General features: G+C 35.3%; 1 long non-coding RNA gene across 1 annotated transcript; it reads right to left on the reverse strand.

The window, feature by feature from the left end:
• Positions 1-7,859: 7,859 nt before the first annotated feature.
• Positions 7,860-11,231, reverse strand: LOC113307858. Its single transcript, XR_003339354.1, has 5 exons — positions 10,856-11,231; positions 10,454-10,523; positions 10,099-10,312; positions 8,441-8,538; positions 7,860-8,343 (listed from the first exon to the last, which is right to left on the reverse strand). It is a non-coding gene; the product is annotated as an uncharacterized LOC113307858 (long non-coding RNA).
• Positions 11,232-27,323: the final 16,092 nt, after the last annotated feature.

Here is a 27,323-nt window from a genome sequence, read left to right on the forward strand (position 1 = left end):
CAGGTGCACTGGGCATATACGCGTTATCTTCATGTCATTTTCTGTCTCTACATAAAATATCTTAAGCCAAATGGAAATTGGAAAATATCAGAATAAAAGGATGTGGACAAGGTTGCCTATGACCCCTCCTCTCCCTCACCTATATCATTTCTTGAATAATGAGTGACTCCCGTTGAAGTTGGGAGGAACCAATAGTTTATGAGACGTCTATTCTGGGACCATGTCCGCGTCTAACTCATGGTAGGCAAAAACCGGACAGGTGGGAGTAGTTACCATTAAACCACAACAACTTCATTTGGTTTTACTCTGGCAATTGAGTGTACCACAGAAGAAGTTGACAGCAAATCAAAAAAAGAAATACTAATTTAGGATCTGAGAGTGAGGGAGGTTTAACCTGTTTTCTTTGAATTACGAATCTGTTACAATTGAGATGGAAATTTTTCAATTAGATGAGATCATTGAGATGAGATGGCACAAAAATAGATCCTATTATATGGAGTTTTAAGTTCAAGGACTGATCTATTTACAGATTTATTCTCACACTATCTCATATTTTGGACGTCAGTTTTGACTACTCCGAATTCAACAACAGGTATAGGAACACGAGGCCCAGAAAACAAAAAGATAACAAATTGAACATGAGGTTCAAAAAAAAGAACATGAGGATAACAAATTCCTTAATATTCTACTTCACGTCTGGCCATCTGCATTATGGAAATAATTATCATACCGTGATTTTACCATCCCAATGATCAGGAGCGTGTTTCAAGAAAACCATTGGATCAAGGGAGAAAATGGTGTCAAAGTAGAATCATTGTTTACATTATGCGACAAATTGAACATGAGGTCGGGATAGCTTGACCATAACAAATCCGGGAAATTCAAAGACTTCACCTAGTTGGAAAGTAACTTGTCCTAATATAACCAAATGGGCTTTCACCTCTTTGAATCCCTTGGTTGTTCAGAATGAAGCTAACAGATTCAACTCCGCGTCTGACCATTTGCATTAGGAATATTCTCCGAGATTTGTCCCGACCAAGACAAAATGTTGGGACACATTTTTAGCTTTTACCATCAATGATGGAGGTGTTTCAAGAGAACCGTTGGATTACCACCCAGAACAAATTTTGGGAGAAAATGGTGTCCACATGGAATCATAGTTTTCATTGATTGCAATGTTGCATTATGCAACAAATTGGACATGAGGCCCAAGAAGAGGATGATGATAACAACAAATTCTGGAAATTCAAAAAAACTTCACCCAATTGGAGAGTAACTTCTCCTACTTCTAATAAATAGGTTGGTATTCAACTCTTTTAATGAAGCTGACGGTGTTTTCACGGTGAAATCTTTGTATTCCAAGCTGAATGAAGGGGCAGGTATTGTTAATTTTCCATATACTTTTATTTGGAAATCAATCATCTCTCCAATCTCTTTATTCCAAGCCGAATGAAGATGCACGTATTGATAATTTTCCTTATACTTTTATTTGGAAATCAACCATCTCTCCTAAGGTTAATTTCTTCGTGTGGTGTGATGTGCATGGTATGCTTAACACTATCGACATGTTATTAAAGATGATGGTTTTATTCTTTGTGGTGCATACCACCTTTTATTACATTGCAAGGTTGCTCATAAGGTATGGATACAGTTATTACCTTCCTCCAATTGGTATTGGTCATTTCCAAGAACTTTATATGACCTTGCTCATTGTTGGCACAACTCAAGCTTATCTCCTTCTGTAAGAGTTTTTTGGGACTTAATGGCATACGCAATTTGCTTGGTTCAGTGGAGAGAACGAAATACGCGTGTCTTTGAAGAAAATTACCTTTTCAAAACAGATAGAGATCTTATCACTGAAGCACAAAGCTTAGTTCTGGCTTGGGCTGGTGCTTTCGAAAAAAGAGTGATTTCTACTGGCATTGTTTTCAATTGGAATGTAATTTTTGCTTAGCTTTTTCTGTTTTCTTCTATCTAATAAATTTCTCTTTTCATAAAAAAATAATAATTAAAGATTTCATTTGGAATCGAAAGACTTGGGCCTTAAAATATTTTTTGTGTTCTTTTATGTGACCACAGAGCACGCACTACTTGTGCAATTTGATAAAAAAATTCCACGGAATGACTACAACGAGAGCCTCTCGGTGGAAATAAAAAACACTTCAAATTCATTTACAAAGAAGGTGTAATAAATGGTCAGAAACTTTTTTAATACACGTAATGTTGATGGCAAACTAATTGTCATTTGATTTTTCTTTTCAATGGTTTATAAATAGGAACCATTCTTGCACATTTCAATAACAACCATATGATTCAAATAGAAGGTTTAATTAAGAAGTTGGCGGAAACTAAGGTATTTTTCCAATTTATTGATACAATCTTCTTATGCTAGGAGAGTAGGATGGCCGACATTTACAAACAAATGTTGTATGAAACCGATTTGTTTTCTTATGTGATTTGCTCAGAATGTTGATAAAGAATCGCTATATGCTTAGGATCCAACAAATGAGGTCTAAAACAAAAAATACTATCTAACCTCACCCGTAGCCTATCTAACACCTTCTTTAACTAGTTAGTCTTGAAAATTTTACTTCTATGTAACTATGTACAAATTCAATCACCAATAAAAAATAAAATACCGTAGGTTGTATCTGTTAAATTGAGATGGTTCTTGTGGCACTTTATAAAGTAGCTCTGTAAAGTAAAATGAGACAAATAAAGAATAAGGGATGCAATAAAATTGGGCTTAATTTTTTTTATTGAAACATGAAATCACTTTGGTGTACAAAGTTCTAGGAGTTACAGCGTTATGTTTGGTTGGTTCTCAGCTAACCAAACTTTGGTGTACAAAGTTCGGTTGGTTCGCAAACTGCATGCACTTTTGATCTAACCGAACTTTACGTAATATAAGAGTATATAAGTTTACAAAGTTTGGTTCTTTCACAAACTTGAACCTAACAGCTAACCAACCGAATTCTGAGTTCGGTTTCTGCGATAAAATTGTGAAGTTACCGAACTTAACAAACAAAAAAAATGTAAAGTTCCAGCGTCTATTGGCTAAGTTCGGTTACTTTGTAATTTTAAAGGTTTTTGCGAACAAACCGAACTCTATTTGCTAAGTTCGGTTATTTTGGAACTCAACATAGTGGCCACAACAACACAATTCGGTTAGAATGGATTTGTTTTTTTTCGGTTCTAAGGGTGGAGTTCGGTTACTTTGTAGTTTTAAAATTTTTTGCGAAACAACCGAACAGAGAGTTCGGTGACTTAGTTTTAAATCCAATAGAACCGAACTGTTCTTCATTTTCAAGAAGTTCGGTTAGTAAACTAGGGTTTTTTGGAAAATCGGCCTAACCGAACATGGATCGGTAACTCCTATTAAAACCCTATTTTGATGATTTCTATTCGATTGAAACAATCAAAATCAAATTAAAGTGAAGGGTTTGTTGGAAAATACCTCCGGAGTGGTCCCATGGAAGAATCAGGTTGCGGCTGGCGTCTTTTATACTCGATAAAATTATTATGTAACCGAACTTAATTGTGATTGCATTGATGTTGTTACATTTCTTAAATAGGCGGTGGCGGTGGTGGTGGGAGGAGGTGGTGGTGGTAATCGCTGGTTGGTGGTGGTGATAATCGGAGGTGGTGGTGGTGGTAATCGGCGGTTGTGGTGGTGATGGTAATCGGTGGTTGGTGGTGGTAATAATCGGAGGTGGTGGTGGTGGTAATCGGCGGTGCTGGGCGGTGGTGGTGGGAGGAGGTGGTGGTTATATATATAGGTGATTATTAGGTTGGTTTTAAATTAAATTAGGTTAAGAGTAGGTTAGTCATTTCAACGTTTTAGGACACCCCTTATTACTATAGGGAAGGTGGCCTAATAACACCATGGTCCCCTCAAAAAAACCATGGTCCCTAAAAAATCATTCTTTCTTTATACCTTGTTAGTTTAGGCTTGGAGATATTATTTGAGGCCTATCACTAAAAGACAAAACAAGAGAATTTAAGGAAAAATGGAGAACTCTTAGCAAATTCATCGTTAAACACATGAAAGAAAATTTGATTCTTTTGGAAAAAAATCAACTCGAAATCAGTGGATGTTTATGCGCTCGTAGACTGATTCTGGGTTTTAATATTTTTGTTCAGGAAGAACATCCATAATCAATACATATTACTTACTACCCTATTGTGGGATACAGAGATTATAAATGTACATATAAACCGGTTCTAGGTTAAAAATTATACAAAAAAGTTCAGCATTTTGACACTAAGAATCGGTTTATGTGGACATTCACATGAACCAGTTATGGGATTAGTAGTTAAGAAATCAAAATCTATATGATCGGTGTATGTGAACAATCACATAATCCGCTTCTAGGAAAAAAAAATATACGAAAAACTGAGTATTTCTTCCATACCATAATATGGGCATACGACACACGTCAATCGATTCTGATTAAATGTTCTTCAACCAGAAAATACATACAAAATAAATAGGTTGATACGGTCATGCATTTCGACCGATTATTATAAGAATCGTACAATAAGGATATGAATGTCGCCGATTATGGTTAAAGATATAAACCCAAGATTATTTATAATTTTAAAATTTTAAAAGTATCAACCAATCATAAGTATAGTTAAAAGCAATGAGTTGTAACTGACGATGTTTGGTTTGAAAAAATACTAAAAAGGGATGTTGAAATTTCCTTAAAATCGATTGATGTAGTTAGATTTTAATTTTAGTTTGTCAGAAAAATGACTTGAATATGTTTCAAATCTAAAAGGATAAGGCTTAGAATTATATTTTAATAGCGTGAATAATTTAATACTTTAACCTAGTTTAAACAACCCTTATCTCCTTAATCTGGGCGGGAGAAGAAAATTGTAGGCCTCGAAATTTTCTAGGCCCAAACTAGCCAGGTTTTTAAACATGCATATGGATGAATGATTAATTGTCATTAAGATTTTGTTTCGATAGTCCATAAATAAAAAACCATTGTTTCACATTTCAATGATAGAAATATGTATCGAATGCCTGAAGATTGGTCTAATTAAGATGTTGGTGGAAATCGATAAGGGTAACCATCTCCGTGGCATCCTATATTTTCATGGTTCAGAGGTTTAATTTGACTAGATTTGTTCCCGTGCTATGCACCAGGCATTTTACTTGGGGTGTGCAGGGCTTCGCCCCTCCCCGTGGAGATGCATTTTTGATTTGGTGTGTGCGGGGCTTCGCCCGCCCAGTGTAGACGAAATTTTGATTTGGCGTACGCGGGGCATCGCCCCGCCCCGTGTAGACACAGTTTTGATTTGGCGTGCGGCGAGGTGAATACATTAAATAAGTGAGAAAATATAGGAAATATGTGCAGATTTTATTTATTTTTTCGTTTTATCTTGACAGAAAATATGCGTGAAAGATGTGGGTTTTTCTTTTCTTTTATGTATTAATTTGAAGAAAAACAAAAAGAGCCCTAATATGGTAGTTACTTGACTCTGAATTGAATTTGGACACAGTAAGTTAGTTTTCCTTTTGAAACTCTAATTTCTAGACTAATCATGTGTTTTCAAGTGTCCTCATCAAAGTTCTCGTTTCAAAAATGCCACAAATTTTGGGGGGTTTTTCTTCTCATTTTTGTTTCATAATCATAAACCACAAATTTCTTTCTCCATTTTGTTATATATTTTTTCGTTTTCAATCTATTATCTATCTATCCATCTAGTATTTTACAGGCATATTCTAGTTATCAATACAATTATGCCATTCTTTGAAAAGAAAAATCGCGCCTTTTGGCGACATTGGTAAGCATAAATACTTGATCCCTAGCCTAGTATAAATTATGGTCCGTCATATATATATGGGTGGGGACGACTTGCCAAAGTAGGTAGATCGATCATAAATTGTCGCGCTTTTCGGCCACATTGATAAGCAAAAATATTTGATCCTTAGCCTAGTATAAATTCTGGTCCGTCACATATATGGGTGGCATGACGACTTGCCAAAGTAAGTAGATCAATCATGACCAAATAATTTGTTAATGAGATACTTTAGCTACATTGTCGAAGGCTAATCCATAGTGACTACAAACTCACCTGAATAGTCAGATAATTAGATGAGTTTAATGTTCGGTGAGTTTGACGAAGATTTTTAGTTAGAATCCTAATGGGAGGTGTCTACCTTTCTTTGATATTTTATAAGGCTGGATACAAAGACCACGATAGCAATATAAGCTCGCGCTTTGTTTTCAGTATTAACCATCTCGACTCATAACTTTCCTACACCATGCACTATTAATGCGATAAAACTCTTTTTCATGGTATGGCTTGCTCGAAATTATGCGCATGTTTTATATTTTCAATTTCAGTTGCGGACCTGTACACCCACTATTCCATAAGCATATATTTAGGTAGGTTAATAATAAGAGTTTATTCCATTAAGAGGTTTTAGGTACCTAATGCAGTTTTGAGTCCAGATATGGTAGGTTTAGGACTTCCAAATTGAACATGGACACTTTTATATAATTCCAACGTTTTCTGTTTCCTTTTTTTTTTAGGTTTGTATTTTTTTCAAACCAATTATAAGTTGCCAAGTGTCCTCACCAAAACGCTTGCTTCACAAAACTCAAAAAACGCATATTTCAGCCAATAGGAAGCGAGGATTTCCTCACCATTCAACGTGGGAGCTTTATTTGTCTAGGCCTTTAAGTCTTTAGATTCCTGCGCTTGACGGGAGGACACAAATTGGAACAAGAATGAATCTCACCTTTGGTGTTGGGAACAAAATTGCGGCTCTGTAGAATTTTTGGTATGACTATAGATTTTTGTAATTCAGTAGATTAAATGGTGTGGATTTATTTTCTATATATAGATTTAGCAAACCTAAAATCCGTTTTCGTATTTATTTAGAAGACCCGATAGGGGATACCTCCACAAATTGGGGGATACTAAAAAAATAAATAAATAATTATGCAGTAATTGAAGTATCCCTTATCCAAGTATGTTTTTTGGTTAGATAAAAAAGAAGGACTTTGGAAGATTTATGTGATATGAAAAGGCGTTAAATTGATTTTAATGACTCCTAATTCCAACTTTTTGTAGACAATCAAACTTTCATCTATGAAAAAACCCCAAACCAAATCCCAATTCGAACACTAAGTCAATAAAATTTTGCATTTACAGAGCCACTGTCGGTATTGTTTTCATCCAACAAAACAATACCGAACACTACACCAGTTTTAGTGATTAGCAATTGCATATTTTTGTTGCAAAGCAGGGTTGCAACAAAGGCGAACTGTTACGAAAGTCGATTTTGCAATATTTCGGAACGGCATCTAGGCCGTTGCGAACTTTCGGTCGTTTTAGCAGATTTGTCGCAACAGGTGCGAAATTTGGAAGTCGTTTTATCAGTTGCGAAAGTGGAATTTCGCAACAACCATCTGCAGTTCCGAATGTTTTTGCAACAACCAAAAATATTGGTTTTGACTGGTCAAACCCTGGTTTTGACCAGGTCAAATCAAGTCAAAATCAGGTTTTGAAAATGTCAAAACCACTTTTTTTAAATAAAAAAAATTAAAAAAAAAAATCAGATTTTAGTTATTCATTTGGAAATCACTCCCCTGCAACAATTTCAGGCATAAGTTTCTAAGAGACGTAAAAATACATTGTCATTTCATACATTGAATTATAAACACTAACCATCATTGAACTTAGGCAATTCATGAAATCATAAACTAAAGAGTTCTTCCGTATAACTCTGAAAAAGTATCACAAAGAACAACTTAGGCAATACATGTAAATTTCTTAAATTGCAAGCCGTAGCTAGAAGTATTTCTTAAGTTCCAAGGACATACAAATTATGTGCAGTATCAAAAGAATGACAAGTATATAAATATTTCCTAAGTGTAATAGCAGTAGTAGATACAATCTTAAAGGCACAAGACCTGGAGACAAGCTCAACATCATTCATTACCTACATGCTCAAACAAGTACAGCTTCTTGTTGCTTCATAACCAGCCTTGTAAATAGTGGCACTTATTCCAAGTGATTTGAGAACTCGAGGACCATAGTTTTTCTTCCATATCTAAGTTTAATAGACCTGAAAAAGATTAACCAAAACGAAAACTAGCAGCAAATTATTTTTTTGCCTGTTTCAAAGTAGTTTCAGAACTCACATACCTATTTAGCCAAACCAATAGCTTTTAGGATGATAAGTTTCCTTCTTTAGTCGTACCCCACTCTTCTTCAGCTTCAATACTGTTTACAAGTACAACGCCATCTGTAGAATCAGCTTCGACCTCAACAGCCTCTTCTTCCTGGGTTTCGCTGCTCTCCGTTCTCTTCTACCTCCTGAGACAAGAAAGTGAAAAAAATCAACATCCAATTACCATCGCAGATAATAAGGGTAAGAAAATGGAGCACAAGGATAGCTTGTGAGGAAAATCACCATTTTCAAGTGGTTCCTCTTCTCCATTAAGTTGCATCCTTTAGATATTTGATTTCTCTTTGGAGCTTAGATAATCTGCAGCAGGAGGATGAATTCCTCTATAGGGAAACAATCAAAAATGTTAGCAATGACTGCAGAGTGCATACAACAATCATATATGTCCATAAATAATGGCTCTTATTGCCCTATGCAATTTGAGTAGGAACTGCAAACAAATACTTAAAACTGAAAACTGGTACGTCGTTTATTAAGATAATATATACTAATGCCCAAAAATCATACCGGGATAATGTATTTTAAGGTTACAAAATAGTGTAGTGTTGGTCTGTTCTCGAGAACATGTGAAGAAGCACGTGAGCATCAAACTAAACACGCGCACTAACGAACACCATAAGGGCAATGCAAAATGGACACGCCACTCCGAAAAATCACTACGCATTTCCTTGCTTCCTCTAGCATATCAAGCACATTCCAAGTTTTGACATAACTCCGTTAGAATTTTGGTAGAGAAATAACAGAACTCTCAAATCAGGATCACAACATTGACACCCATACACACGGCTTAGTCCTGCTTAGCATGCTACTGATCCCTATGAGATACATTTTATCATTTCTTTATTGTCACAAACAGTCGACACTAACCATTTCACAAGACAATATGCAAACTGTACTTGCTTTTCAAGAAATCTCTCATAGTAGATGCTAAACGGCAGACGACTCAAAGTACCGTAAGTAAGAACCTTGTACGGCAGCAATATATATTTTCACAAATTTAGCAAGTGCAAATGATAAAATGATTCAAATTAAAATGATTTACGCAACCAAGCTTATACGGACACCCAGACTATGATCAACTGTAGAACAATCAAATTTATATTAAGAAAGATCCCATACGTAACAGCTAAGCCTACACTAATTATCCACCTATCAATTATACATCAAACCATTAATTTTATTATATTGATATAGGCATATTGAAACTGTTCTTAAAATGCTGATCAACATCAAAGGTCCTTCATCCCTATTAACAGGACTACTAAAAATTCAAAATATACAAAGTTAACTTTGTACTTTATACCCCACAAGTTCAATAAAACAAAATCAATCAAATTATGACTGTAACCACTGAATAGGCATTTACCGGCAACCAGAAACAATCCTACATGGAGTACAAATTTGACATTTCAACCGGAAGACGTAAGTATTTAAGCATATTCTAAAAACGTAACCCTTTACTATTGAAATAACAATTTAAAGTACCAAGAACAAAAACTCATATTTCACAAGCTGGGTTTCAAAAGCACTGCTAGTCTTAACATGATTTAAGAAATTAAAGGCAAACAGGATTTAAGAAATTAAGCTGTGCTGAACTTGGACATAATCTTAAGATTCTTAGCAAACCAGTGATTGGGAGACAAGCACCTATCATTTTTCAAATGGGGTTAACAATCTTGGATGTCATAAACAGTCACCGCATCGATTTATGGAGCTACTCGGACAAACCCATCATTAAATTTCCAAAACCGTAAACATTTCTTTTGAGTCATTTCATACATAAAACTAAATCACTACAACTACTGAAGTTAAATAGTATCACAAAAGCATCATACAAAAGATTAAATAATCCAAATTGAACTTGACTGAGATTGAGATTAAACCTCATAAATTGAGTAGATGAAATCTGCCTCCTTTTACTCTTTGGATTGACAACACATATGATCCAACCTGAGTAGGGAAGTAACGGATGACATTGGCTGTGTTTCCTCTCCACAATGATCCAAACCCTATTTCCTTGATTATTCATCCAAAACACTCCCCAATTCCCTTGTCGGATTCAGAGAGCCTGCCTAACTTGATCATCTGATCCTGGTTCTGGACCAACCAAAACACAATAAACATTTATCTATCTACTGAAAGGCGAATTTCCGAAACACAATAGACATTTATCCACATCACCAATCAAAAGTTCCACAACAAAGGAAGTTAACCAAGATTAAAGAAAACACAACGTACCCATGTGCCTCATTAAATTTCATGATTTTATCCAAGTACCAGTTCTTTCTCTACCTATCATATCTCTCCCCTGCATCACAAACAAAAAATTAGCCACATCATACACCACTTCCCTCCAAGCTTTCAAGGTAGTAGTCATTGACATCTTCCAGTCACATTCATTTACAACAAAAATCAGATCTTTAGCATTAATTATACAACAATAACAAATATAACCATCAACTAAAACAAAATTAACACATCTTTACCATCAATTTGACATTATTGCAGTAAAATCAAACAAATCATAGCTTGCATTTATATCTAATTGAAAAGGAAAAAACAATAAATCAAAACTAGGGTTTGGCTTACATTTGAAGGAAAAAAAAAACCCAAAGTTACCCGAAAGAGTTAATGACTCACCAAGTGGGTTTCTAAAGAAATCTTCTGAAAAAAGAGAAGGGATTTTTGGGGGAAATCTCGTGCCAACGACACCCACAGAACAGAGAAAAACACTTGCAATCGATTAACTCTGATTTCCCTCATTTGGTCGAAAATTTGTAAATCGTAGATGATTTGAGAATAAAAACATGCTATGGGTAATCCAGATTATAACATGGTGAATCAGGTTAAAGATTTTGAAGTGGAAGAAAAAAAGAATCTGAATCTAGGGTTTACTTCATAAAAGTGAAATAAAAATGGAGAAACAGTTCGTAATGAGGATTCATTTCTTCTTCGATGACAACGAAGGTTTGGTTCTGATGAAGATGATAACGATGTTGGTAGTGATAGAAAGAGGGAAAATAGCTAGGGAGAACGAGAGAGAAATAAGAGAATGAGATGGAGAATGGTTATTTCCGATAATAAAAGAGATAGAGAACCGGGTCAGGACTCAGGGCTGAATAATGAGTCAGCCAAAAAGTGTGGGCAGCCACACTCTCGATTCGCACGCGTACGACTCCAATCTGTTGAGATTCGTAACACGAAAAAACAGTTGCGAGTTTTAACAAAGCTGGACTGTTGCAAACAATTCGCAACAGAGGCAAAGCTGTTGCGAAATCTAGTTACTAATCCTTGAATTTGGTGTAGTGAAAGTACTTTCGGTGTTGTATTCATCCAACAAAAGAATCCCGAATGTTAACCTGTTACCAAAATTCAAGTGTGTTTTTTGATTAGATGAAAAAGAAGAAGGACTTTAAAAGATTTATGTGAAATGAGAAGGCGTTTATATTGATTTTAATGACTCCTAATTCCAACCTTTTGTAGACATTAATCAAACTTTCATCTATGAAAAAACCCCAAACCAAATCCCAATTCAAACACTAAGTCAATTAAATTTTACATTTACAGAGCCACTGTCGGTATTGTATTCATCCAACAAAACTTTCGGTATTGTATTCATCCAACAAAAGAATACCGAATGTTAACCTGCTACCAAAATTCAAATTCGATTTTTCTTATTTAAATATAATTTCGACTTTTTTTTATAACCTAGATGGTTTTGATTCAAATCATTTTGATTATCATAATTTGCGTCGCTACTCAAAATGATTTGTTTGATAACCTAAATAAAAAATCATACATCATGATTTATGTTATTTTTTTGATGGAGAAAAAAAGTGAAGCGGGGATACTAAAAATAATTGGTTTTTTGGTTTTTCTTTTTAATTTTTATTAGGATAAGGATAATATGGTTATTTCACACTTAAAAAAAGGAGCCCTTCATCAAAATACAACCCTATTTAATTTTGAGTGTCCTCCAATTTATGGAGGTATCCCCCATTACGCCTTCCTTATTTGAACTTCACATTTTTTTTTTTGTTAATAATAGTATTTGCTAGCAAATTGTAAGCTAGTTATTATCAATATTTAATTAGAGGCGAAAACTTGAGTTTGTCTTGTTGCCAAGAGTCATTGTAACAACACAAAAAAAAAGTTCTTGGGATTTGAGCCTTAGCCCCGCCCATCGGATTGTTTGTTTAGTCATCCTTTAACATTTTTAGTGAGCATGAGTAATTAGATGCTAAGAGCAATTCCTATGGGATGAACAAACTCAGAGTTTGTTCATTTTATTCCCACTATGGAATAAACAAATCAAGAAAATGGATGTTCAAATAAACAGATCTGTTCATTTGAACATCGAGTTGGAACATCAGACGCGTGTCTGTTGCAAAGACGCGCGACATCCCTACTAGCACGCGAGCCAAGAAGAAACGCGGGCGTCACTAGCACAATCGCGGGCATCACTAGCATGAATGCCCACTGCAAATTCAGTTTTTTTACTAATATTTTTCTCACTTTATCCTATTTTATCTCATTTTTATCCTATTTTATCTCACTCCATCCTATTTTATCTCACACAAATATGATATTTTATATTTCAACTTTATCCTACAAAGCATTTTATATTAAAATGAAATACTAGTGGGGCCCTAGAAAACCAAATCTGTTCATTTTGCCCCGTTTTATCATAGTGGAGAAACCCGTTTGACCATCCACGTGGCTACACAAAATTTTGAGTTTGAACATTACCATAGGAACTGCTCTAAGAGGAAGCTGGATACTTTGGGCATGAAAGGCATGCGTCAGAGATGAACAGCTACGGACATTCCAGTCTTTTCCTTTTGTTTTCCAACCGGGTTTAAGAGAGAGAGGTCTGGGTGGTGTTTGGCTTTGGAACAATAGCCTTTTCCCCTCACTTCTATCAACATTTCTTACTAAAAAACAACCTGTAGGAATTAAAGGGAACACTTTGGGGATTTCGAATTTAAATTCTGAGTTCCACCCATTCTCTGTTTCCAGTGGTGTTTGCCTTCTGCAGAGGTATAGGGGGTTCTTCCTCTCTCAAATTAGTTGATTTTGCTTACTGCTTTGGTGCTCTGTGCTTGCATAAAAGGCGATTTCTCTTGTTTTAAGAATTATGGGTCTAATGGCGTTGATCAATTTGGCTTATTTGATTTTACTATCCATTGAAAAAAAATTGTGACTTTTACAAACCAATAAGTGGGGAGTAATATTTTCATGTGAACCTGAGTGATTTTGAATTTTATAATGGTTTGTAAAGATTAAAACTGTTTACAGTCACTCAAGTATGAATTCCTTCGCATTTCGAGTTTTCATTTCGAGTTTTCTAAGCCAGCCTCATATCTGTTTGTAAGAATGACCCACTGGGTTAAATGTTAAACATGCAGTGCACCTAGACTTGCTCATGAGTCATGAGTTATGCATTCATTAGTCTGACCGAGCGAAGCGAGAGAGGACTTCGTATATGCTGACTTTGTGTCAATGGGACATGATCTTTTTTTCCAATTTCGCAAAAAAGATTGGATTTGGCTCATCGATGAAAGGACCTCAGTGTCCTTCCTTAATTTTTTTCCTTTTATAAACAGACGTAAATAATTACAATGTCGAGGACATTTTTGTAAAATGAAAAAAATCAAAAAAACAGAATAGAATTAGAGGTCCTGGGGTCGAATCCGGCCACCTCCAAATTTTTTTATTTTTCCTCCCTTTTTCTTCTTCTCTTCTATCTATCCCTAATCTAACTTTTTCTACCAAACAGGATTCGAACAACAGCAAAAATCTCTCTCGAATCCTTCCTTCTTCGTCGAAATCGAAATCCAGTTTCAGTTTCATTTTGATCAATTTCACACCCTAAATCTCCACTAACCTTCATCAGTCACCAGCAGCTCCGCCACCACCTCTACCGATAACACCTCCACCACCACCTCCGTCGTCACATTTCCTCACCCACACCCAATATATTACACCACATCGAAACATAATAATTATTCAAATTAAACATTCACTATAGTTCAGATCATCAATTATAGATATTCCCCCATAATCAAAGACCCTTTTTCATCAATTAAAAATCATAATATGACCCACAGTATACCCTAACTTTAATTAAAACAAAATTAAACAAATTCAAACTGAAATTTAGGTAGAATAATTTTCAAGAACTATCAACTGTTCTTCGGGGTTCTTCGAATATTAGACGGCTAAACTCGCGATGGGATCCTCTCTTCCATTTTTCTTCCTCACACATCACCTGAAGCTTGTTAACAAGAAGAGAAGTGAACATAAAATCCTAATTTTTACTCACCTCTCGCCATAAATTTTTTCTCTAAAACATAGTCACATAGAGCAATCTTCCGATTTCAGAATATATATTCCATTACATATACTCTTTTTTTCTTTTAGTAAAGGTGACTTCTCTATTTTTTTCAAACCAAATAAAAAAAATGTGTCAATGTGACTTCCATACTAAATTGTGGTTAAAAGATCTTTAGGCCTTCGTTATAGTGTTAACAAAATTTAGTTTTATGTTAATTTTTCGGGTCGGCCGCCCCAACGTGGCAGCGGTCATCTAGTTAGTTTTGTAACTAATTAATATCCTGGACAACCTTATCATTTAAACTCTTAAGCATATTTCTGTTCATGCTTTACATTTCAAGCTTATCATAGGGGCGGCATGATTTATTAGAGGGGCGGCATTGTGATAGTAATGTCCCTTTAGTTGGTTAGGGGATGTCCTAAAGGGGATGTAAATTGACTTTCTTCATCTTCTCTTCTCCTCCATCAACCGTAACCTCCATTAAAACTGAAAATTTCATCGTCTTCGATTAAGCGACGATTCGAAAAATGTTTGGAAAAACCCAGTTAGGGTTTAGTTTATCGTGTTGGATTTAAGTTAATTTTGTATCAAAAATTAGGGTTTTGTATGAAAATTGAAATTGAAATTGAAATTTCTGGTTGCATGTGAGTTACAGTTGGTAATAACTCAAATACGAACCGTAACTGTAGATTGGGTTGATGTTACAGTTGGTTTTAACTCAAATACCAACTGTAAGTTCTTAGTTTTGAAAAATATGTTCAGTTACGGGTTGTATTTCCATCATATTTATCAACCGTAATTGAGTTACGGTTTTTTACTCAAACAACCATACCAACCGTAAATAATCCTGTGTCTTAATAATTTATCAAATAATGATTTACGGTTCAAAAGTTAAGTTGACACACCAACCGTAGGGTAGTTACGGTTGGTCTCGATTCATTAGTTACCAACGGTAGTTTAGTTACGGTTGTTGTCCAAATTTAATTACCAACCGTAACTGGTTTTACAATTGGATCTTTCCCAAATTTAACCAGTTACGGTTGGTATTCGATAACTTACGAACCGTAACTAAGAGTTACGGTTGGTCACGAGCAAAATTGCAACCTTAAGTTCTTCTGAAAATTTAAAAGTTTTGATTTTGTTACGTACTTTAGATAATTTTGAGCGAGAAAAAGCTAATGGGAACTAATTTAGAAGTATACCGGGTCACTGGAATCACTCATTTTGGTTGAGTGAATCAAAATCTAGGGTTTCACAAATATCACAAAAGATTTTCTTTTTCTTCTCCTCTAAACTTTTTTCTTTTTAACTCTAAAAATCTGATTTTGTTTTGATTTTGAGTTAATATAAGTGAAATTAATTTGTCATTTCCAATTTTTTTGATAAGAGATACCTTGAATGATCATGCAATGACCCTTTTTGTCCTATTAGATGTCGCCACTGTAATAAAACATGCCGCCCCTATAATAAGATTGTTACATTTATGTCAATGCATCATATGTCTGTGTATGGTAAATCAATAATTCATTTATGTGTCTTGAAATGATTTTATGAGTTTATTCATAGTATTCTGAATGCTTTCGTGTTATGAATAATTTGATAACAACAAGTAGGACATGGCAATTGGCCATGGAAATTATTAGAGCTTGGCAATTGGCCATGGAAATTAGAAGAGCTTGGCAATTGGCCATAGAAATCATTACGGTTTGGCAATTGGCCATAAAAAGTAGCTGAATTTGGCAATAGGCCATGAATGAAATTGTAGAGTTACTTCTTGTTGTTTTAAATTATTAATTGCGCAAAGTTTGCATTTTCTTTTACAAATGTTCTTTATCCTTTGTGTATTATTTATGTTTCCGCAAGCACTTTTTCTTTCGCCATCAACTCCTATTGGGCATTGCTCACTCCTTTTCTCTGTTTTCTTCCCGCGGAGTACGAGAGGAGCTTGCAGCAGTAAGCTGGGCAGAGCCTACGGCAGGGCCTGAAAGCACAAAAGTTCGTATTTTGTCTTGTTTAATATGTATATCACGGGGACGGTTCTGGGGGTAGTATCTTGATTTGATCCCATGATTATTTTGTTACATTTTGTGGTTTGTGTATATCTAGGATCTGGTTTAAGACCTTCACGCTGTTTGCAAAAATGAATCATTAGGTGGCGTAGTGTTTTTGGATGGGTCTTACCTTGGGCGTGTACTGACTTTTTTTTTGATAGGCTAAAACTGGACGCTGGCCCCTACCCAAATTTAGTCAGTTGGACTTGCCCCACTGCTAGATCCAATCCCGCCAAACCCCTCTATACAACTAATTAAATACAAACTTCTACTACGATAAGGATCGAACTCACCCCTCTATACAACTAATTAAATACAAACCTCTACCACGGTGAGGATCGAATCCTGACTTCCTCTTTACTGGAATTGATGGGATACCACTGAGCTATGCTTTTGGACCCGTGTACTGACTAGTTTGAAACCCCTTTGCTGTGTAAATAGTGCTTTAAAAACTGTCTTGTGTATATATAACTATTACATGGACTCTCAACGCCGGGTTATTAAGTAATGGCTCTCCCTCATATATGTTTAGCTATATTTTAACTACTGCGGACCTATTTCATTTCACTGTATATATTGCAATGTATGTCAGACCTTCTTACTGGTATCTTTAACCGTTTTTCGAACCGAGAAAGAGTAGTGTAGGTGCCTTAAATGGCTTGTCTTATGGCTAAAGTCGTTATTAAATTGGTTAGGTTGGATTCAATCAATTGTACAATTTCATCCACTAAATTATCAGATCTTCTCATGTAAATTATTCTCTTGAGTTTACACATGTTTCTCAACTTTTAATTTACTGATTTCGAAATCGATTTTAGAAATAGTATTATGGTTACATAATCCTAAGTACTCCAATTTTCAGTTCTAATTTCTTATTCGATTCGGGATCAGAGTTTAGATCTATAAGCATCTCATCTTGGTAATTAATTTGAGATAAAAATTTCGCAATTTCACTAGATTTGTTAGAGATCATCCCTGTAAACTAAACAAGACTTTCAATTTATTCCTCTTCAATATTGTGAATCATTTGCTTCAGCGGTAGTAAGTGTTTTTGTTGTTTTCATTTCTTATATGTTAGAAACTATTCGCAAATGTATGTGTATTTCCATTTGTTTCCCTTGTGCTAGAAACTATCAATGCAATCTTTAGTTTAACCATTGTTAGTTGTTACTACAAAAAATACGGGACAAATGATGATTGAATTGTTCCATCTTTTTGTCCTCCACTGTAGTTTTGGTAATTTCTAGTATAGTTTATTAATCCTTTCTGCGGTATACATGGTTTTTTCTGTTGAGTAGGCAATATACTTTTAGTTTGGAGTACGCCTTTTGTGCATTTGCTGATACATCATTTCTCTAGCAGCTTCCGGGGGTTGACACAAATGATGACTCGTTAAAAGATTTGATTGCGTCTTTACCAGGTCATGCAGAAGTAAGTTGGAAAAATCTGGTTCAACTTCCTTATTTTTAATACATTAGCAATATTCACTATTTTATCTTTATATTATTGCAAAGTACATGTGAATGTCATCATGAAGATTTCTAGCATGGCTTGACCTATCAAATTATGTTGAACTAGAAATAGGTTGACGAGTCAATTGATCAGGTCGAAAATTTTATGAAGTTTTGTCCCACAAAAATTAGATGGAACAACTTGAGGTGGATCTTTCTAATACATTGCAAGCATCTTTAGATTTTTGTAAAACTGTTCTTTGCATATATAATGCATATTCCTGCGGGCATGCTATCTTATTAACTGCCGTTTCCATCGTTGTTTTTCCGGTATTACGATGTTTATAAAGATGTCGTGAGGAAGTGCGAACAGGTTGTTTTACCACTATCCATGAGCCCCGTTCTTGCGTTTCTCAGTTCACTCATGTGACATCTACAACTCTAAAACTAACCAAGTAAAAATGGTATACACAAAATTTTCATTAACTAATTCTTAGTCGATATGGAGGCTACTGTGTAGACATGTATTAGATTACTAAGATGTATTTCTAGCTAGTTTTATCATGTTTTAACTAGCCAATCTGCAATTTCTTAGTTGGTTATGTAAAAGCCATTTTAGTTTTATCATTTTGTCAGTGGTATTGAATTTAAAGACATGGGTTGATTCCTTTAGCAATATTGTTACCAGCTAATATTGATACCCATCTTTAGCAGCCGTCAATTCTTCTAAAAAGTTTAGGATTTATTTTGGAATGTTCCTACATTTTTAGGCACTTTAAATTTTGAAATGAATGTCATAGTTGATGCTAAGGTTTTTAATGTTCACGTAGTTATACACATGTTGATCCTCAATGTGTATATATGTTAATTTTTAATGTGTACATATTTGTACACCTGTTGATCGTTAATGTGCCCATAGTTGTACATCGGTTAATCATTAATGTGCATATAATTATACACCTGTTAGTTGTTATTGAGTGCAAATCTTGCTTTTTGGACTAGATATTTTATTGATAAGATCTATTGGATGATGACATCTAACTTATATCTTTGTAGGATTATTAGCAATACTTGCTTAGTATCATACTTGCCCTCTTAGTATCATGATCTTTGCCCATTCTATTGGGATGGTTAGAAAGCTAATATTGGTGGATTTATGTAAGGATCATAATAAACTCAACTCCAGGTGTTGCTAGGTTATTCATTCCATCTTAATATTTATATTTTCTTGTAGTTTTTGCATGTACCAATTCCTATTCAGCTTGGTCAACTGGATTAGTCTACTTTTCCTGTATCTGAAATATGTAAATTAAGTAAATGCCTTATTGTTGCTGGTAATCGCATAAAGCTCTATCCAAGAGTAAGGTAGTTAAGGAAGATAGCAGGTGTCATCCTTGCAATATATGAGACATTTTATTTCGGCCAGGTTTTAGTCTCAAACTCTAAACTACATAATTCAACTTCTAGCACTCCCATTGTTTTGGTTGTTGTTATTTTTTGTTCAACTTCTAGCACTCCCATAATTCAACTTCTTGCACTCTCCCTGAAGATAGGGAAGCTACAGTCTGACTCTTGCATCAAGAGATTCTAAACCCTCAAATGAATTTTTTAATTATGCACATGTTTATCGTTAACGTGGACATAGTTATACACCTGGAATGAATTTTGTAATTCAACTTTAACAAAATAACCAGTCTGGACTGAAATGAATTTTATAGTTGCACCTAATAAATTTCAGATGGGCATGTATTTGGCTCAGAATTTTCGAGTTGTTCACTAATTGTTGAACTGATTGATTTTTTTCCGTACATGCTAGGTTGCTTGCTGGGAATTCCAAGTGAACATCGGTTTCCAGGGGTAAGCAAGCTAATGAATTGAGATTAATATCCACAATGGTCACCCCAGAAGTTGTCATCTGATCCTAACCTCGATGAAGCTGCCCAAGGTATGCCTTTAGTGAGTTGAACTCAAATTATGATTGCCCATTGTGACGAATATCACATGACATTATAATCATGTACCTAAGCTTTGTATGTGTTAACAACAAAATAAAGGGCCATTTGAATTGGTTTAGAAAATCATGTATACCTGGATTAGTGCTCAACTGCTATTGAAGAGGTTCTGATTATTTTTGTTGTCACATAAATTACATGTGTACATATTGGTACACCTATAATATAAGTGTAAATTGTTGTACACATATGACAAAAATTACATGATAGATAATAGTACACCTATAGTATAAATGTACATTTTTGTACACATGTGACAAAAATTACATGTGTACATAATAGTGCTCCTTAATGAACAAAATGTTACTCATAATTTCTTGTACTGTAAATCTAAGAACATAATGTGTTTGTTACAAATTTTGAGGGTTGTAAATTGCAGGGAGAGACATGCAGTCTAGAGGTAGTGGTGAAAGACCCAATAGTTGTTGAGAATGTATTCTCTCTCTCACATGCACAACCTAGCTTATAAGGATGAATAACATTTTAAACGTGAAAAGGCATACAACCAAACATCATGATTATAAAACTGTTAACCGTACTTGTATCATTTTAGAATTTCTCATATATGATTGGTTTCGTATCACTTGTGCATTTTTGTTCACTAATTCTTCTGCTCTCGATGCCAGAATATTGAAGCGGCATATCTTGCCAAGGCTCAGCAGTGTAGGTGTGGCGTGTTGTATCATGAGCATATGTGTGTGACATTATAATCAAGGCTCAATAATGATGAGCATATCTTGTATCATGTTGGTGTATACATAGTTTTACACAAGCTAGCATGTATGTAGCGGCATGATTCTCAAATAGAAATTTGTTTTTTTTAATGAGAACTGTTTTTTTTTCCACTAGAATTACTCCCAACGTGGAATATGTTGCATGAGCACTATATATATGTGGCGTGTTGTAGGTGTGCCCCAAGATGTGTGAATTTGAACTTGAGTATAGTATTATGCACCACCAGTTTATATTGTTGTGTGAAATTGAACTTGATAGAACTGTGTTATTGTTTTTCAGTAGTAATAATTTGATGATTTCCCAGTTTCAGTTTTAATTTTGTTTTTTAAATTTCTCCTTGTTTTTCTGAGGTCGAGACTTGAATCTGATTGCATCTATTTTGTAGTTTGACTGAGTAATTCATGTGAAGGTGGTAGCAGGTTGAACATGCTAAATTATCAGGTGCATTTGAGACACTGGTAGCAGATACTGTATGCACAAGGATGAGCCTGATTGGGATACACCAACGGGTGGATTCGCTTCGGTAGATGAGGCTAGGATTTTGCTTAGGTGGACGATTCAAGTTGCATGTGGTGTACAAACTGGTGCACCTTATCTTGTCTTTGGATTTTCTAGATTTTTTATAGTGTAAACTAAGATTTTAAAAAAATAAAAATTATATAGTCATATGGCCACTCTTTTTGTAAATCTCGGAAAGAGCTTTCCAAATATATAAAATTTGCAAATTTTGGACCAAAAGTTCGAAAGATAAATTGGTTTGTAATTATTTTTATATTATTTAAAATTGTTGACATCATCATGGACTAAACTGTAAATATTTGGGCTAAATTGTAAATCAGTAAGGTTATATGTGTATTTTCAAGTTCTAATACTTTTGTTGAATTCTTCAAGTTCTTAATAGATATTAAACCACAAGCTACCACCTTTTGGTCCTTTCGGTTGGAGAATTTCCCAACGATAAATGTTTCTCCAAATTTTTCAACCATGAGCTTCCTCCACAACGCATCTTTCTCTACGCCAAAACGCCACCACCATTTTTTTAGAAAAGCCGAGTTCATTTGCTTAGTTCTTCTTATACCAAGACCACCTTTTTATTTTGGTTTTGAAGCCAATTTCCAACAAATATGGTGAATTCTTTTCCGACTTTCATCATCCCATAAGAAATTTCTCACAACTTTATCAATTTTCTTAGTTAAGGTAAATTTAGTCTTGTATAAAACGTGTAATATAGATTCAATCTTGACCGTAGATATTATATTTTGGGCTACTCATATATACCAATCTTAATGATGGTCTTGTAGAAGAGAGAGGAATCCAACTTGGGTTCCTCATAATTTACCATGAACGATTTTTTGGGGACCATCGTTTTTTTTGGGGACCATGGTTTTATTTTGGGTAAAGACATTAGAAGTAAATCTAGGTCACCCCTTATCTAGATATTTATAATTACCCTAAATTACCTAAATTACCCTCCTGATTAATTTTGGGTGATGATTAGTTAGTGTTAATAATAGTTAGTATAATGATTAGTGAGATGATTAAGTTAAAGATAATTAGTGAGATTAAAAAATGAGATGGTTTTTTTTTAAAGAAGTAAAATTATTGAGAGAGTAAAGTTAGAGAAGATGAAGAAGGAAAACATGAAAAACGATGGATTTTACCAACCATAACCGGAGGAAGGGTATTTGGGTACTCAGGTGTGCTTCAAACTTAGATAATGTTGGTTGAATTGCTCCAAACTTTCAAAAAAAATGATTTTTCTTATGTAGATTTGGGTCAGTTCGGTTACCATATGTCAAGAACATGTAACCGAACACACCTGAAAGTGTAGTTCGGTTCCGTTTTCCAAACACGCAGGTTACCGAACTCGCTCGTTAATAGAGGTTTTGGTCGTACAGTGTAATGTTCGGTTACCTAGGATAAAATGGTAGGTAACCGAACTTTGAACTTAACAATTTATTTGGGTACATCTTGTGTGTTCGGTTAGTTCGCAAACTTTAAAGCTACAAAGTTCCCAACCGAACTGCAGGTTAAAAGTAACCTAGTGTTAGAAGTTTTGTTGGTTCGCAAACTTCAACATATTTTGTGAATCAACCGAACTGGGCTTATATATGCATATATGCAATTAGACAAATGTTCGGTTACTACGAAATGTATTTCTTGGCGAATTAGGTAGAGTTCGGTTATGAAGTTTCAAAGGTAGAGTTCGGTTACAAAGAAAACTTAACATTTTTGCGAACGAACCGAACTTGTGGACTTCACATTATTTTCGTAAACTAAAGTTCGGTGATATCCTTATTTTGCGAAAGAACCGAACTTATGGACTTGTGTTGTTCTAATACAAGGAGTTCGGTTAAGAATATTTTTTTGCGAATCAACCGAACTCTGAGTTCGGTTAAGAAAAAATTAATTTGTGATAACCGAACTTTTATATGAAAAAAAAACCCTCCATTAAACCTCTCTGCAACTTCCATTTTCAACTCATTTTAATGATTACTTCTCATTTATTCAATCAAAAACGAATGACAAGTAATAGGTTTGTGAGAATATCTTTGTTAATGTTTTAAATTAAGCTATATATATATATATAGTGGTGGTGGTGGTTGGTGGTGGCGGTAATTGGAGGTGGTGATGGTAATCGGTTGTTGGTGCTGGTGATAATCGGAGGAGGTGATGGTGGTAATCGGCGGTGGTGGGCGATGGTGATGGTGGTAATCGGTGGTTGGTGGTGGTGATATCAGAGGTGGTGGTGGTGGTAATCAACGATGGTGGGAGGTGGTGGTGGTAATCGGTGGTTGGTGGTGGTGATAATCGGAAGTGGTGGTGGTGGTAATCGGCGATGGTGGGCGGTGGTGGTGGTGGTAATCGGTGGTTGGTGGTGGTGATAATCGGAGGTGGTGGTGGTGGTAATCTGCGATGGTGGGAGGTGGTGGTTGGAGGAGGTGGTGGTTATATATATATACTAGGTATCACCCCGGCCTACAGCCGGGGCTCAACCTTTTTCGTTTTCGTTTTGTTGTTTGATTGGCTAGTCCGTATTCTACCAAAATCTTTTTTAGTCATTCACAAAACTAATTAGATTATAACGGTCAAACATCGAGCTTATAATTTAGTTCAGACTTGCGTCCCTAGTATTTGTGGTTGTGTCAAATTAGCCGGGGCTTACAGCCCCGGCCGTGGTCCCTTGAGGATACCATAGTATTTTGTTGATCGGGTCAAATTAGCCAGGACCGTGGTCCCTTGAGAATACTATAGTATTTTGTTGGTCAGGTCAAATTATCCGAGGCTTACAACCCCGACCGTGGCCCTTAAACATTCCCTAATGTTTTGTTGGTCGGGGTTGTGACACTTATATCTCGCACATAAATCTTTACCATGTTTTTTATTTTATTTGTTTTTTTTAAAATATCTTTTAGATTAGTTGAGACTAACTTAAATTTTCTTGAAAAAGTTATGGTACAAATCATTATGCTTATTGGATGATTGAACGTTCGATGGACCAGAGTATATCTGGTGTATACGAATAATCTTCATGGAGGGTCATCCACCAAACATAAGCCAAACAGACCCTTAGCCATATGTTTTCCGTGTATTAGTAAGGAGATATTTGGTTGCATTAAACATAAAACCTCTTACCCAATTCACCCATCTTCCTCTATTAGGTTTTTTTCTTCTCCTTTCCTCTTTAGACCAATTTTTTTTTTAAATCATCAACTCTGTTTTCTTTTATTTCACCGTATCCATCCTTTAAATCATCCATAATAATAACTTAGTATTAATAACTCAGTATTATTATGATATAGAGAGACGAAGTTAAGAATTAGAAGTCCTTAATGGAGGGGAAGAACTATAAATAAAAGACTATCTGTTGGTGAAACCGTTAAAGAATGACGCTCTTCCGTTCTATAAATACATCTACTTAGTGTTAGCCTATATTAACGGAAACTTAGTCAAATTAGGAAATCCGACGCTGCAGTCAAATTAAGTAATCCAAGGATCCAACGTCGTTAAATAATCTTTAGAATCATATTTTTATTAGGAAGCCAAGGGATCGGACGTACGTCTATATATGACATATAACCGATCAATCTCCATCGTGGGTAGGGCTGCACATAACCGACCCTACCCGCCGACCCAACCCGCACCCGATCCAACCCGGTTAGGAGTGGGTTGACTATGGGTGAGCACGGCCAAACCCGCTGTATGATGGGTCGGTTGCGGGTAGCTGCTTCCATCACCCGACCCAACCCGCCCACCCACCAGAATTTCCTAACCTTAGATTATCTATCCTAGGATTAATCTCATCCATAGAAAATACCATATACAATGCCTAACCCTAATCCTATCAACTTTCATTCGCACCCCTTTTCACTTCACTCCTCTTCATCCTCTTCTCTCCTTCGCTCGGTTGTGCCTTTTCACTTCAATTGCATTAATTCTCAACTCAGATCACCACCAAAAATCCAATAACGAAAGGTAAGAATCGTAAGTCATACTAATTGATCTATTTATAATTTTTAGATTCTGTGATTTTCTTTGATTTTGAATTATTGGTATCTGTTTAGGGTTTTGTTGTTTTTTTTTCAATTTGGGGTATCTATTTTTGTTATAATCTTTGATTAATTGATCTTGCGATATTCTGACTTTGTTTTGTTAATCTTTTGTGTATATTGGAATTGTAATTTGGGGATTTTGTTCACTTCTTAAAGGAGCTAAAAGTAATCTGCGATTCTGAGGTACTATACTTATGACCCTTATCCAATCTGGCAACATCCAATTGATTCCGAGCTAAAAGTAATCTGAGATTTTGAGATTTTGTTAATGATTTTGGGGATTTTGTTAGTGTAATGGTATTTTTATGGTTACTATGATTGCTAAAAATTGCTAAAAATGTGAGACTGTAACATGTTATTACTTGAGCACATTGGCAGTAAATAAGAAACGAATAAATTCATTGTTTCTAACATTGTTTCTAACAGTGCGGTATACTTCCTATTTTACAGAATTTTTTGTGTTTCAGTTTTACTTTATTTTACTGGATGTTAACAGCCATCCTCAATCTTTCACCATGGAAAGTGATGTTACTTGCAACAGATAGCTTTAATTGGCAGCAGATAGCTTAAAACTAAAATTAGTGTTTGTATTTGAAAATAAGAAAGAGTAAAATTCTTGGCTCTAATTCTCTGGGTGGATTCCCCTTTTAGAGTTGCTTAAACTAAAATTGGCAGCAGATAGCTTTAATATGTTATCTAGGTACAATCATCATAAGCGGCATCTGTTTTACATTTTTGGTTTCTGCTGCTCTGACTGACCCCCCTGCACTGTAATTATCAACGACAATATGTTTTGCAATGTTTTCATCCTCCTATGAAATGACTTTTCTCTTATTATAATTTTCTGGGGTGATATTTGTTTGTGGTTTTATATTCTGCAATGGATGATGATTATTGAACTTGTGCCAGAACTGTAGAAGGTAACTCATACAATCAAACAACAATATGTATCTCTTTGGTGACTGAATATGTTTGACATTTAATTTGTATGATATAGTCTCTCTAGTTTTGAGGCTTGAGTTGTATGACATTTAATTTGTATGATTCTCATGGTCATCTGGTTGCGTCACATGGATGGCATAGCAGAATTATACCCCATTGTCGGTGCTTTGATTACTTACATCAACTTTCATTCTAATTGTTCATTTCCCTTGCAGATCTATTTGGTGACCTTGCTACTTCTTACATCATCATAGATGATTGATTTCTACTGGGTTAGACAAGGTAATGACGCCAAGGGCCACTGTCAGTAAATTGATTCTGAGTTCGTTGGTCTGTTACATATATGTTATTGTAAGTTGTAACTAATTGACATACGTTGATTGATTTCAGACTTCCAACGCATTTAGGGGTAAAACGTCTATATTTTTTGATGGAGGAAGCTGGTCGCTTGATGAATCACATCTCATGATCTTTCTTTTCTCCAGCTACTAGTATAGTTATTAGGATTTAGTACAGTAGCCAGTAGGCTAGTAATTCACCATTTGAGCTTTTAGAAGTTGAACTCATTTTCATTTTGTGAACACTCTTAGTTGTAAGTAACTTGTTATGATGCTAATTGTCTGCACTTTTAGTTATTTGTCATGTTCATACAATTCATTTCATTTTATGACGGGTTAACCCGCCACCCACCCGAACCAACCCGCTGTAATGTGGGTCGGGTTAAAACCGACCCACTATGATGTCGGGTTGGTTGTGGGTGACAACTTCTGTTACCCGCCATCAGTGGGTTGGGTGGTGGGTGAGGCCAAAACCGACCCAAACCGACTCATGTGCAGCCCTAATCGTGGGATGACGAAATCGATGGTCGGATTTGTAAGGCTACACACACCACTTCTTTTTATAATATTGATAGGTGTTATTGGGTTGGTTTAAATTAATTTAGATTAACGGTAGGTTAGTCATTTCAATGCTTTAGGACACCCCTTATAACTATAGGGAAGGTGGCCTAATAAAACTATGATTTCCT

The sequence above is a fragment of the Papaver somniferum genome, chromosome 9 (assembly GCF_003573695.1).
Source record: "Papaver somniferum cultivar HN1 chromosome 9, ASM357369v1, whole genome shotgun sequence".
NCBI lineage: Eukaryota > Viridiplantae > Streptophyta > Magnoliopsida > Ranunculales > Papaveraceae > Papaver > Papaver somniferum.